Below are 15,408 nucleotides of genomic sequence, written 5' to 3'. Positions count from 1 at the left end.
AGAGATTCAAAGTGCCAAGTAAACAAAACATCCCAATGCCAATGACCACCAATGTAAGACCCAAACACACAAAGGCCCTAACTAAGCCTCTCTTACATACAGTTCATATTGTACAGTGTGCTAGTTATCTTAAAACCCAACTGCCCATTTACCATTCATGTGTGGCCTAAATGTGGTTTAAAATGAACTATACAAGAAAAAAAAGTCATGTTTTTGGATGTGGGACTCACAAGTACACATTGCCGAAACATGCGTTTCGTGCTTTGCTGTTTTTATGTGCACCCCAGAAATGTACATGCACCATTTTAGGTGCATTGGCAGCCCATTCACACAAGTGGGCTACGTTAATGCAATGCATATTAATGTAAATATTTGTCTAAATTAAATCTACTAGAATAAAAGTTACATGTTTTGTGGAACGCCCCACAAATATACAAACATCGTATAATTCAGGTATGCATTCATTTAAAAAAGAAAAGTCTATTTAAAATACTGCTAGTGTAATTTACTAAAATATGTCTAAAATCGCACAGTCTTCTGCATATCAGACTGATATTGGAAGCATATGCACTGCAAAGGGACCTTTATCATGTTGCGTAGTGTCTTCAATCTGACATGTGTTAGGAATTGTGAGCTGGAAAGGTTTAGGCAACTTACAGAAGGTAAAGGTCACAAAAAAGATCATTGTAAAAATGCACAGGTCCAATGAACAAACAGATGGCATCTGCTTATGGAAATAGTAGAATTCACCCTGCTGGTTACGCAGTATGTCAGGGATATGTAAATCACCAGAGAGACTATACAGGATTATATATGTATGTATTTATGTATGTACAGGATTATGCTTTAACCACTTGCTGATCGGGGTGTTAAACCCCCTTCCTGCCCAGGCCATTTTTCAGTATTCAGCACTGCGGTACTTTGAATGACGTTTATTCCGTCATACAACGCTGTACTGAAATGAGTTTTATACCACTTTTTGGGACAGTTAGAGCTTTCTTTTGGTGGTATTTAATCACCACTGGGATTTTAATTTTTTACTATATAATGAAAAAATTTCGAAAAAAACCCTGTTTTTCCTACATTATGTTATGAAACATTTATTAGTACACAATTTTTTGGTAAAATATAAAAGACGTGGTCACGTCGGGTAAATAGACACCAAACATGTCAAGCTTTAAAATTGCGTGTGCCTGCAAAATCGTAAAAAAACTACCATGCCTATAATTGGCCATAGATGACCCTTAAAAAGATTTACCGCTCATCAGTTCAGTTTTATCAGAGATTGATAACCTTAGAATTATTGCTCACACTCACAATATTGCTCACACTCACAATATGTAACATGTGAGGAGTAGTCGTTGTTTTCGCTCGTAGGCAAACCTAAGGCATATTTACGTTTATATGCGCGTTCATGCGGGGACCTTTTTGGGGGTGTTTTTTTTAAAATATGTGACTATTATTAATTTTTTTCAATTAACTTTGCTATCACATAGGGGGCTAACAAACGTGGCAGCAGAGGGGGGGGGGGGTGGGGGGGGGGGGGGGGCGCACGCTGTTTGTTGTCATACAAGCAATCGGACGGCTGTAAAGATGCCCGAACGCATGTATGTAACAGCCGGTACTGGCTGTTCTCATGCACAGCAGGATTCTGCTATAGCATACACGAGCAGAAAAAAAATGACGTATAGGCATGCCCACCCGCCGGGAAGAGGTTGCTGTCTGCCCATGTATTTACAATGGGCGGACGGCAAGTGGTTTAAGCTGAACTCAGGGAGTCTGGAAGTTACAACAGTATTTTAAGTATATTTCATCATTTCATCATTGAAATCAGCCTCCAGTTTTGCATTATGGCTGTATGTGCATATGAAAAATTCCAGTGGGAGGACATTAATGACCTCGCTAAACAGCAATTTATAGTGAGCCTATGGAATATGCCACATCTTACTATGACAATGCTATAAGTCAGGCAGAGAGGGATTCATGGGTGGGTGCTTCACCTTACAGCTGCAGCACACACGAGTGTGGGTTGGGGACAAGTCAGGCCACGAGAATAAGGTGAGCGATAACAATCTGTTTTACACAGAAATGCAATGATGCCCTTTAAACAAAAGGCACAACATTTTCCTAATGTCAGCAAAGGTCCATTGTGGTTACACGTTTTTCTTTGTGCCCAGAATTGAAGTTTAACAACTCCCAGAGGACTTTTTTCTTAAAGATCTCTACAGTGTATTTCAATCCCCACCCCCTCGATATACGTAAAACAACAGGTGGTCACACCCTAGTTAAACCTGTACAAGTATGAAACAGGGCTTTGTTTGGCAGATTCCACGGTAGTGTATTGCATAGTACACTTTTACAGTTATGACTACAGGGTCAAATAAGTGTAAACCATGAATCATTTAAATACTGCAGTTTTAAAAACAATGGTGGCAACCTCAGGTCAAAGCACAATGGGGGAGATTTACAAAGGATCACCTAGCACTGCTTTACACTATTCCAGCATTTTCGTCTTTATTCAGTAAACGGGAAATTTACGATCACACTTGTGTCCCTGTGCAACACTTTGTAAATCTTCCTCAACAAGCAGAAACTTGACATTCTCATATGCACAATCTGATATAATAATTAAAGTGATACTAAACTCAGGAGTTAAATCTTGTGTGTTGTAAAGTAGCCACTGCTCCAAGCTCACTCCCGTGATGGACTACAATCTCACGTTTAGTTTAGTTTAATTTGTATGGAGATTGTAGTCTATCATGGGAGCGAGCTTGGAGTGGTGGCTACTTTACAACACACACAGGCATCATGGGGAACAAAAGTAGCCACACTCCAGAAGGAAGGACAGTGTCAGCACCAATTCAGAGATGATTTGAGGATCTACAGCGGAGTGATACACAAATAAGGTACATTTTTGTTATAGTTTAAGTATTATAATTTTTAAGATTTAACACCTGAGTTTAGTGTGGCTTTCATTACAATTACATTGCAACTGTACAAAAATCTAATTTGAGCTTTTTTAACAAGATGAAATGCATGTTCAAAAACATGCTCCTTGCACCTCACGTGCAACATTGGGAATTGATTTATTTATTACAGATATTGATATAGGGGTCTATTCACGAAGCAGCCGAAGGATCTAGCCGTAGCTTCGGCCGATGCTTCGGCCCCAGGACCCCTTCGGTTCGGTAGAACCAAAGGGCTGCTGTAAGGGCTATTCACAATAGCCCGTACAGCTCCCGAACTTAGCAGAGCGGCTCAGTCGAGCCGAAGGCATATGCCTCGGGTGAGCCATGCTGAAAGCCGAAGCTGGGCGAGTGGCCGGCCATTGGCCGCCCGACAGCCTGCTTCTGACAGCTGGGCGGAGCCAGTCGTGATCTTACAGATGGCTCCGGCCACTTGCAGAGAGATCAGCATCCCTGGTTACCAGCTAACCAGGGACACTGATGTCCACACAGCAAACTCTCCCGTGCGCTCTGGGAGTCTCCCGCTCCCAGCCGCCCAGGAGAGAAACCCGTTTTTTTTTTCTTTATTCTGACACGGAGCCGTGCCAGAATAGAAAAAAATGTTTTGCCCATAGGAATGCATTGCTAGAATCCTATTGGCTATTTCAATTTGCAATAGCCAATAGTAAACTAGCATTGTACCCGCCCTCTGCTGCAGTTCTCCATCAGGTCCATCAGCAGAGGGCGGGTGCAATGCTAGTTTACTATTGCAAATTGAAATAGCCAATAGGAATCTAGCAATGCATTCCTATGGGCAAATAAATGTTGTTTCTTTTTTAGGGCTATGCAAATTAACGATTAATTTCCCGATTAATCGTTAATCTTTTTGATCGATTAAAATTTTTTTGATCGATTAAATTGTTTTTGAAACTTTCTGCACCAGCCAAGGCATTGGCCTATACACATACAGCACAGCAATAAAGTAATAAAATGAACTAGGATCACACTAATCCAGCACGTTATTATTCTGAGTTGCCCCACTTAAGCGGCGGCCATATTGAGTGCGGCACGTGAGATTATCGGCATGCGAAAAAAGCCGATGTACGGCTGATTTCAGCCGTACCAGCCTGAAGTGAATAGCCGAACAGACCGAGCAGACCCTGCCAGAAATCCAGTGAATTAATAACAAAGGGCCTATCCACTCCATGTGCACTCAACTGCATTGCTCACACAACGCAATGACCAAACACAATGATCAAAATCAATAGTTACCGATAGCCCCAGTTCACCCCAAGGCACTTGACAAAAATCTAAGAAGCTGCATTCAAATGCAGTGCATCATGCTGCAACAGGTTCCAACGATAATGAGAAGAAAAAAAAGTATCTGCTCTTAAAAAACACATCCATGCAATGACAACAATGTTCGTTAACTAATGTACATTAAGCGCTTGTAAATGAGCACTAAACACAATGGAACAGGTTACTAATCATTCTGCCTTTGCTGCTATTGGTTAGCATTGTTTCAGAACACCTCCTTCTATGTTATGGAAGTAAAAAGGGGGGTGTTCAGTAGTTCTAACACATTTTTTGTCGAAGGGTGACAAAACTGTTTTTCCATTGATACACTACAATTAGTAATCATTGCCACCCTGGGACAGGAAGTGTGTTACAGGCAGGATCACCAGGTGAAAATATGGGATAAAAAGAAGGCTTAAAAAATGTAGCCCCCATGTGTAAGGACCGCTAAGCTGCACAATATGATACTTTTGTTTGTAGGTTTAGAAATGGCTCTGGAGGACCCTGCATAAAAAAAATCCACAAAAAAACAAAACCTAAACGCTGTCTAAAGTGAGGGTGTAACACAAAGCTTAAAGCAAAAAAGTGAAGCGTTTTTTTAAGCATTTTTACATTAAAGGAGAACTATGGGGTCAGGGCTTTTCCCCATAGTTCTCCTAAGGGTCACGGGAAACATAAACTAGCGTTTTCCCGTGACCCAAAGCTCAGTATACCGCGAGCTACAGCTCACGGTATACTGAGACGCCGAAGCCAGAACGGATCCCGACATTGCTGTTGAGATCCACCCAGCTGTGGGTTTGACAGCTGGCTCTGCCTATCCAGAGGCAGAGCCAGCTGTGCTTGCCCCCTCCCTTGCCCGTTCTGCCAGTCAGCGCTGGAGGATCGGACAGGGGAGGGGGGCAATCCCAGCAGGGATGGAGGGGGGGGGGGGGGGGGGGGGCGCACGTCTCGGGGCTTCATACAAGCGATCCGCCGGCTCTATAGCAGGCGGATCGCTTGTATATTAACGGGCATCGCTGCCTCTTTTCAAATAGCAGGGATTTCCCGCTCGGACGTGTATACACGCCCAGTTACATCCAAGAAGCTCCCGGCAGGCCGTGTATACACAGCGGCTGGCCGGGAGGTAGTTAAAGAAGACAATGCTTTGAAATAAATGCAAATCGTTGTATAAAAATTTAGGGGGTTATTCACAAAGCTGCCGAAGGATCTAGCCGTAGCTTCGGCTGATCCTTCGGCTAGCTTCTGCCCCAGGACCCCTTCGGTTCCGTTGAACCGAAGGGCTGCTGGACGTGCTATTCACTATAGCCCATACAGCTCCCGAAGTTGGCCGAGGGGCTCAGTCGAGCCGAAGGCATATGCTTCGGCTCGACTGAGCCCAGGTGAAATTTGAAGCTGGTCGAACGGCCGGCCATTGGCTGCCCGACAGCCTGCTTCTGACAGCTGGGTGGAGCCAGCCATCATCCACGGCTGGCTCCAGGCTACTTGCACAGACAGATCAGCGTCCCTGGTTACCAGGGACGCTGATCTGTCATTACCAGACAGCCCAACTCTCCCCTCTGCCCGGGAGAGAAACACATTCTCCCGGAAAGGTTTACTCTGTTTAATCGAGCAGAGTAAACCTTTCCCTGCTCTGTAGTTTTGATTTGTTTTCTTCCAACATCGGAGCCGCCGGCAGTCAGAAAAAAAAAACAGCAGTTAGCCAATAGGAATCTAACTATGCATTCCTATGCTGATTTTTTTTTTAAATTATTCTGACGGCAGCAGAATCACCGTGTCCTAAGTGTAAAGACTGATCAGCGTCCCTGGTTACCAGGTAACCAGGGACGCTGTTCTATCATTAGGATGAGAGCTTAGCAGAGCCGGCTTTCATATCACTGCCGGCTCTGACAAGCTCTCATTGTAATGACAGCTGGTCCCGGCCAATAGAAAACAGTTGGGCGGAGCTAGCTGTCACTGCTAGCTCCACCCAATAGTTTTTTCTACTTTTTTTTAAACTGTTTTTCTATACTACTCGGTGCCACAGAAGGTACCGAGCAGAATAGCCGGGCCGAATGCCGCCCGGCAGCATTCAGCTATTTACTCACTGCTGTTCGGCATCTATAAGAATAGGCCGAACATCAGCGGGTAGACTGCCGGAGGTTCGGCTCAGCCGATCCAGATGTTGGATCGTCTGAGTCGAACTCCTTCTGCATTTCGGGTCGGCCGAACATGCTAGAGCCGCAGCAAGTCTATGTACGGCTGATTTTGGCTGATTTTAGTCGGTGTACGGCTGAAATCAGCCGTACAAGCCTGAAGTGAGTAGCCGAACAGCGTTCGGTTTACTTCACTTCGGGTGAGTTATTTACTCGGCTGCCTATGGCAGCTTTGTGAATAACCCCCATAGACTTTTATATGTTTTGTATAACACATGTATAATACATGTATAAAAGGTCAGCATAATGTAAATCTTCTCAATGTGTATGCATGAAGAAAAATAAACCTTCATTCTGTGTTTTGTTTGTAATTATAGCCATATTTATTCATTAGATATGCAGACTCACCTTCTTGCTCAGGAATGCTGCATAATGGTTGTACCTTGCTGATCCACATATCACAATGTTAATCTACCAGTAAAGTGCATAAAACAGTTTTAATACTGCCTTTTTTTTTAGATGCCACTACCAAGTTTCACAACACAAGGAAATGAAATAATATCTGTCCATTCACACTAATCCACGCAGCAGAGCTTAATATTACATTTCCCTTCCACATTCCCTACAGGGTCAACATATTCGCTGGTCTTTTAAACTTGAATCTGAATCTTTAAAAGAAATGCCATATCAGCAATGAAGTTATCAAAAGCAAAGCTCATGGCACAATAGTTGTGACCAGCCCAAAAGTGCAATCAATTAAATGAAACTACAAGCTGGCCATATACCAATAGATTTTGTTCAGCCTGCAGCTGTGACTGGATGGGGGAATCCCCCATTCCAGAGTATTGTATTCTGACAGCAGCAGGTGTGTCACTGTCAAAATACTGGCTGGTGACCGCACATAGGCCAACAAGGGAGGGAGAAACCAGGCAGGTTTATAATCAAGAAACCAATATACACTATGTCAGCAGCTTTAGTGAGACACTGTTTAAGAGGGAGACATAAGGTAGAGTGTATTTAGTTCACTAAAAAAAAAATGTGTGTATACTAGGCTACATTCTGAACAGGAGAGATACTAACTTTTAATCCAAAAATCAACATTACAGTGTACCTTTGTATTTGTTTGACTGAAAAGAGCTGGCAAAATATTGTGGTAAGTGCACAATATTTAAACGCTTTCACTAGACTGCATCTTCAACAAGACCCACACCAGCCAGCTTTTAATTTAAAAAATCAACAATATAGTGTATTTATTTAACTGAAAAGAGCCTTCAAAATATTGTAGCGATGCACAGGATTTATCCAGCTTAATCGGCCGCATTTTGAGCAGGAAGGATACCATTCAACTTTTAGTTTAAAAAAAAATCACCAATAGAGTATATTAACTTTCAAGAAAAAAAGCCACCAAAATATTTTACGGACTACGTTAACAGTATATATATATATATATAGTAGTAACTATGTGTACAGTATTTAACCCCTGTCACTAGGCCCAATTTTAACACAAGGTAACAGAAGGAACATTAGCCACCTTTTATTTAAAAAAAATATAGATTACAGTGTATTTATTTTGCTCCATCAAATTATTTCAGTGAGAATGTACACAGTATTGGACCATTTTAAATAGGCCCTGAAGCATATTTTTCTGAGTGGACTGAGTTCCTGGAAAGCTCACTCAATGGAGCTAAATCTCACAATATCTACAACTTGCTGATATTACTAATGTACAGTGAACTGTAGATAAAAATTTTTAGAGAAGGTTTCCTGAGACCTAAAACTCTTATAATGGTTCTCCTGGGGCAAAAAGTTTGAGAAAGGTTGTTCTATAGTTTCATATCTTCCTAACCCTCACACTCCTGTGATAATAAATGGCATATTAATTAAAATGCCTTTGCTAATAAATTACAGTGATTGTGTCACGTAAACAGCCTTTGTTGTTTACTGAGTTTAGATAAACTACACTTCATGGTTTTAGCAGTTTAACACTCTATACTTACTTAGTGAGTATAATTCAGTCACAAGTCTGACATGTGATGAGAACTCTGAAATGCTGGAATTTTAATGCAAAACAACCGTTAAATTGTAGGGTCGCCAGTTTGTCTCATTTCCCATCTGATACTATTGAATAAATGCATACCTAGAAATGTAAATAAACTTTTTTTTTATTTTGGGAGGGGGTGGGTTCAGATATTTTCTATCACTGGGCTTCTGTGTGATGTTTTGGTTGGTATGAACTAGCACTAGACTGCTATGAAATTACCAATGGCAACCTGATAATTTCTTGAAAAATTGTCCTTCATCTGAATTAAAGTAAATATCAAATGTCTCTCTCACATAAAAACAACTTTTCCTTCTAAGAAGTTACTATTTGTTAACTATTACGCAAAGTTTCATACATGAGCCTTATTGTGCCAAAATATTAAAGTGTCCAGCCTTCACGACTTAGGCTGCTGCATTCACTAACACGTGAATGAGGTGTCCTATAAGAACTGCTGTACAGCTACATTGCAGTAGAGCCAGGCAATTAACCACTATACAATAAAATGATGCTTGGCATTTCATAATTGTGCCCGATGCCCTCCTGCTTAGCTCTCGCAGATCGCACTATGCTCAGCCCTCTTGTGTCTGTTTAATGACTGGTGCAGAAAGTGGCAAGGCCAATTTGCTTGGTGCTGTCTTTATTTTCCCTTTACCATTCTCCTCTATTATCTCCATCAGCTACTCTGCAGTCTTCAGGTTGGCTTTCCCTGTGGAGATTTCCGAAGTTTTTTTCTTGCTTTTCTGTTAACCAGTACTTTATATGTTGTCTTCCTTTGCTTAGGATCATCTCACACTCCATGGTTGATGTCCAGCTCCCCAATCAGATCTGGGTGTATTTGCCTTATAAAACCAAAAGTCATCACCCAAGGCTACAGCTTCCCCAGGCAGAAAAAAATCCCTAAACAACCCAGGTGCTGGAAAAGAAACAAGTGCATCTACATGCAGCCAGTATCTGCAAAACCTGATTAAAGACCTCCTGCTGCCACTCTGCGAGGAAATGATGGTGAAAACCTGATTGAATCATCATCCAGGAAACATCCTATGCACATAAATGCTTTTAAGAAAATGACACACTCCACCATATCTCAGTGGGGGAAAAAATAGCGACAAAGCGCACAGAACAATCTTTACCTTCTGACAGGAGCAGCCAATCTGTCCTCTTTATACTAGGCTGACCTAGACTCAAGAAAGACAGCTTAAAGTGTATTCCCATTCTTGCAGTCAAATTGAAATAATACCTGCTTCATATTTGTTAAATGTTCATGTTCACTTTAGCAAAATGTAAAAAAAAAAAAATTGCTTAAAAATCCTACCTATTTCCCCTTTCTATGCAATGTTAAGGAAGGGGCTGTGGAGTAATGCTTAAAATAATTAACCCTGTCTGTACTTATCTGTTCTAAATTAGATTTGAACAGTGTCCTAGCTAAGGGTTTAAGACATCACAGCTTAGGTTCTGTATTGTATGTTAAAGGAGAACTATGGGGTCAGTGTTTTTCCCCATAGTTCTCCTTAGGGTAACGGGAGGACACAAACTAGCGTCCTCCCGTTACCCTAAGCTCAGTATACCGCGAGCTACAGCTCGCGGTATACTGAGACGCCGCACCTGGAGCGGATAACGACGTAGATGACGGGATCCGCCCAGCTGCGTGAGTGACAGCTGGCTCTGCCTACCTAGAGGCAGAGCCAGCTGTACCCGCCCCCTCCCCTGTCCGTTCCGCCAGTCAGCGCTGCCGAGAGCCGTGACAGGATCGAGAGGTGAGGGAACCCAGTATGTGTTCGCTCACCTCCCGATCTACTGAGCCGACCTGTGACAGTCTCATTGTCACAGGTCGGCTTAGAACTATGAGGTGAGTGGAAATCACTCATCTCATAGTTCTCTTTTAATGCACTCAGTTTGTCCTTCGGAAATTGTACAGAATAGCTTCCAATCTTGTGACTAAACCTGCTATAAATAAACAACTAAAAAGGTAACAAGTATTTTCTAAAAATTATTTTTAGGCATGCCGTGTGAATGAGGACACATAAAAAACATATAGAGGGATTTTCTAAAATTTGGCTGCAAAAGTGGAAAAACACTTTCAAGACTGTTGTGTGTCCAAGCCCTTTAAGAGATACTGATAAGAATGAATGCAAAATAAACTATAACATTTAATACATGTACAGCTTATATTTTAATCTTATATAGCATATACAGTACATGTTAAAAAATACTTTTATTGCCTTTATGAAATCTTTAAACTTGGATACCTGTGCTAGACAACACGAAGGACGTGTGTATTACCTGCAAGCCACTGCTCTCCTGCATCCTGAGGACGGCAAGCAGAAAAGGGAACAGGATCAACCACTTAAAAGTCCCTGAATAAAGGTTTGTTATATGCCAACAATGTAAGATATTAAAAAGTGTTGCCTAAGGCATTAGCCAAGGCAGATGTGGCTTTAAAATGATCTTGTGGCATGGAGTTAGGGCAAAGTCTTCATCAGCTCAGCACTGCTGTAACACTCAGTAGAGAGGCTGAAGGACAGAGGGTGCATAAAGGTTACTGAGACACAGGAGACAAGAAATTTACCACATTGAATTTTGGCGTGTAGACTCAGACACATTTGTTCCAGGTTCTCTTTAAACTGGCCACATACCTTCCTATTTTTAAATTTTTTTTCCTGCATTTACTTTTTAGATATTTTCATACAATGTTGCTGCATACAGCATTAAAAATGCACATACTCCAATGAAGGAAAGGAAAAATTTAAGATTTCCTTGCACACATTGATTGGGGATTGTGTTCAATCCCCACCAACTGCCATAGAGAAACATGTAAAATTGCTCAATGACACCATATCACATTATGTTTATATCTGATTTTAAAAAATCCAACTCAGTCACTGTTTCATACAGTCATATCCAGATTTATAAATAGACTGGATCTTGTGCACACATTTCAACAATTCTGTACAACCTGATCTTTAATTTTTAGACTGCTCACTTGCAACAAAAGGGGTGCTTGCAGGCAATGTCAGTGTTTGTCAAGTATTCCCCAACTGGCCAGTACCCTGAACCCTGTATGTGCATTGAGCCATTCACTTCAACAGTTTCCCCTGGTAGAACATCCCACCGCTTCCCATCTTAGGGACAGCAGTGAGGACCAAAACAGAGCCTAAAACAACACGGACACGGGATGCTCTCCGGCAACCACTGTCAATGAGAATGGAGCAGAGACATTTTACAAACACAAGCTTGTCAAGAGCTCACTCTGCCTTTTGTAAATCTGATACAATGTTTCAGTCTTTCAGTCTTCACATGAATATCAGGTGACAGGCAGCAGTGCTTCTGTTGCAAAAATAGTTTGCTAATAATACAAAAGACAATGGACCTAGGGTATTTCATTGCAAATCTTATTTACTGGGTAAAAGTTTATTTTATTGTATCTATGAGATAAAGGGATTTATTGAATTTATATAGTTATATTATGTAGATATTTTAATGATATAGCTATTACAAGCTCAGTCCACTTAATACTATTACTTCAGCTATGGATGGCTGGATGCTGGTGGCTTCAATGTATTATTGGCAGTGTTTCCAAACCACTTCTCAAGTCTCACCAACAGTGCATGTTTTGCAGATAACCTCACATATGAACATGTATGAAAAAAGAGGAAAGGATATAAAGCTGGGGTTTTTTGGATCATCAAACTGACAACCTTCAGACCAAGCGTTCTTTAGAGTAAAATATATAGTTTTATTTGATTCAACATGATACGTTTTTAAAACAATAACAACAGACAGTGATTTCATAAAAATGACAGCAAAATTTCCCAACAAGCTCACTTCACAATGATGAAAACTCACAAACCAAATGACTAATTTGATAAATCACATGATGAATAGGGTTGATAACCGAAACACAATTAACATTATATGATAAATAAATATAGGAGGAGCTTGATGTTGTCTCAACGTGACGTTTCGCGCTATGTGGCGCTTCTTCAGGAGAGGAAAAGGGAAGCTGTCATTGAAGTCTGTGTGCGTCCCTCAAGGTTCAGCCCTTTTTTCTCAACTTTCACATGCACCCGCCCACCGCTGCTATCGATTGGCAGAGGAGAACCTGAAGCAGGAAAAACAGATAGCAGGGGATCCTGGAATGGTTTAATATGCTAGATTGATCAGAGTAAACCCTTCTGGGATAAAATGTTTCTCTCACAAACTGACAAACTAGGACTTTCTTTGCAATCTGTGGCATTTTGGCAATGCTAACCACCCTTTGGATTGTGCATGTTTTCTTTTAGACTCTAGCTCAACCTGACATATAGCATGTAGCAAACAGGCCTCCTCATGGCAGATGTGCTCAATAAAAGAAGCTGGAATTCAAAGCCGTTACTGAATTCCTTTACTTCTGACTCAATTGTGTGAGTTTTTACTAAATATTACTCTTTGTTTAACAATAGACACATATCAAATAACATATTTATTCTGCAAGTTATACCAAGGTAAACCTACACTAAGATCCAGTATAAATGCCTCCACTGTTCCTATAACATACACTTTTTTACCGGCAGCATTTTTACCTAATGCAACCAATGCGACTGTGCCTAGGGTATAGCATAAGCAACCATAAGATCAAGAAGTTCTCTCTATCTAAAACCACTGATTTGCATACATTTGTTAATTGCATATACTTAACTGTAATTGTGTGATGGGACTAGTATTTCAGTCTTATTTAAGTAGCTATTATTGTAATGTGTATATTTACAAACCTTGACATGCAATATGTTTGAGCCATAACACATGCCTGTTCAAGCCTTTATTAATTAATTTGAAACATGGAAAACAAAGCTTCACTCCAGTATACATATTAATGAAGAAAGCTGACATAACCAATGCTACCGCACACAGGAATCCACCAGAATCTAAGGGAAGAAAAACAACCTTAGTTCTCCTTTAAAAATGCATTCAAGTACCTTAACTAATAACAAAAATGTATCTTATTTGTGTATCACTCAGCTGTAGATCCTCACCTCATCTCTGAATTCATACTGACACTGTCCTTCCTTCTGGAGGGTGGATGCTTTTGTTCCCCATGGTCTCTGTGTGTGATGTAAAGTAGCCACAGCTCCATGCTCACTCATGTGATGGACTACTATCTCGTGTTTAGTTTACTAATTTGTATTGAGATTGTAGTCCATCACGGGAGTGAGCTTGGAGCTGTGGCTAGATACACACACAGGGACCATGGGGAAGAAAAGTAACCACCCTCCATAAGGAAGGACAGTGTCAGCACCAATTCAGAGATGATTTGAGAATCTACAGCTGAGGGATATAAAAAAAAGCTACATTTATGTTAATAGTTAGGGTACGTGAATTCATTTTTAGGATTTAAATCCTGAGTTCAGTGTCACTTTAAATGAGAATTATGAGGTGAGTGATTTTCACTCAGCCTCATAATCTGAGCCGACCTGTGACAATGAAACTGTCACAGGTCGACTCAGTAGATCGGGAAGTGAGCGGAACACATACCGGCGCTCGCTCACTTTTCGATCTATCCGTGCAGGGATCCCCCCTACCCTGTCCGATCCTCCAGCGCTGACTGGCGGAACGGACGGGGAGGGGGCGGGTACAGCTGGCTTTGCCTCTAGATAGGCAGAGCCAGCTGTCAGTCACGCAGCTGGGCGGATCTCGACATCGATGTCGGGATCCGCTCCGGCTGCTGTCACTCATGTAGCTGGGTGGATCCAGACATAATTGTCGGGATCCGTTCCAGCTGCGGCATCTCAGTATACTGAGTTTTGGGTGACAGGAGGACGCTAGTTACCCGTTACCCTTAGCAGAACTATGGGGAAAAGCCCTAACCTAACCTTTAAAGGAGAACTATGAGGTGAGTGCTTTTCACTCACCTCATAGTTTTAGCCGACCTGTGACAATGAGACTGTCACAGGTCGGCTCAGTAGATCAGGAGGTGAGCGAACATATACCGGCGTTCGCTCACCTCTCGATCCTGTCACGGCTCTCTGCGTTGACAGGGGAGGGGCTGGATTCCCCCCTCCCCGCTCCAAACCGCCAGCGCTGACTGGCGGATCGGACGAGGGAGGGGGTGGGTACAGCTGGCTCTGCCTCTAGATAGGCAGAGCCAGCTGTCAGTCACGCAGCTGGGCGGATCTCGACATCGATGTCGGGATCCGCTCCGGCTGCGGCGTCTCAGTATACCGCGAGCTGTAGCTCGCGGTATACTGAGTTTAGGGTAATGGGAGGACGCTAGTTTGTGTCCTCCCGTTACCCTAAGGAGGACTATGGGGAAAAGCCCTGACCCCATAGTTCTCCTTTAACCTTACATTTCAAGACATGTCTGAGACTGTATATGTGAATATATATTTCTAGCTACTCTTCAGCTCATGCAATAAAAAATCCCAAACATGAAATAGAGGAACATGTTACCAAAGCAATCATGATGTAGCCTCAACGTTATGACTAATTTATGAAAGATAAGATCCTACAATAGTCATTGTGCAGACAAGTTGCACATCTTCTTTTTCTTAACACAACAGAATTATTAAAGAACTCAGCTAAGTGCAGTTTGTGTCTACAATGGCATCACAATAATAGTTAAACCGACACTAAACTCAAAAATGAAATAATAAAATAAAAGTAAGTTCTATTATATAAATAATCAATGACTGTGTGCCTTTTTTTTGTCATTGTTCAGTTCTAAATGCTATAAAATCGGTTTTATTTTTCTCCATTCACAACTTCCTGCCAGAGAATGGCTCCTTTTCTTCTCCATGGTTCCTATGGGAGCTGAAAAGTAGCCACCCCCTGTGCTTATTCATGTGAATGACTACAACATGCTGGGGGCGTGTCTTCTCAGTATCCACCCACAAATTCTCCCCTCTAGACTCTGCAAGGAGTGGGATTTCTTCAGCTCTCCCACACTAATATATGATCTATGATTTATCTCCTCCTGCCTTACCAAGGAGGGAGTGTGTGTGTGTGTGTGTGGGTGTGTGGG

The 15,408-nt window shown here is 41.8% G+C and overlaps 1 long non-coding RNA gene across 1 annotated transcript in view; it reads left to right on the top strand.

Annotated features, from left to right (window-relative positions):
- Positions 1-15,277, top strand: part of LOC108785429 — a 22,232-nt gene extending 6,955 nt beyond the window's left edge. The window contains exon 3 of the long non-coding RNA XR_001941130.1: positions 15,198-15,277. This is a non-coding gene — a long non-coding RNA (uncharacterized LOC108785429). The remainder of the gene's footprint in view (positions 1-15,197) is intronic.
- The last annotated feature ends 131 nt before the right edge of the window (positions 15,278-15,408 follow it).

Source organism: Nanorana parkeri, unplaced genomic scaffold (assembly GCF_000935625.1).
Source record: "Nanorana parkeri isolate BGI_ZX_2015 unplaced genomic scaffold, ASM93562v1 scaffold161, whole genome shotgun sequence".
Lineage (NCBI taxonomy): Eukaryota > Metazoa > Chordata > Amphibia > Anura > Dicroglossidae > Nanorana > Nanorana parkeri.
The sequence above is the reverse complement of the archived record's forward strand: the minus strand, read 5'-3'. Positions and strand labels throughout refer to the sequence as shown.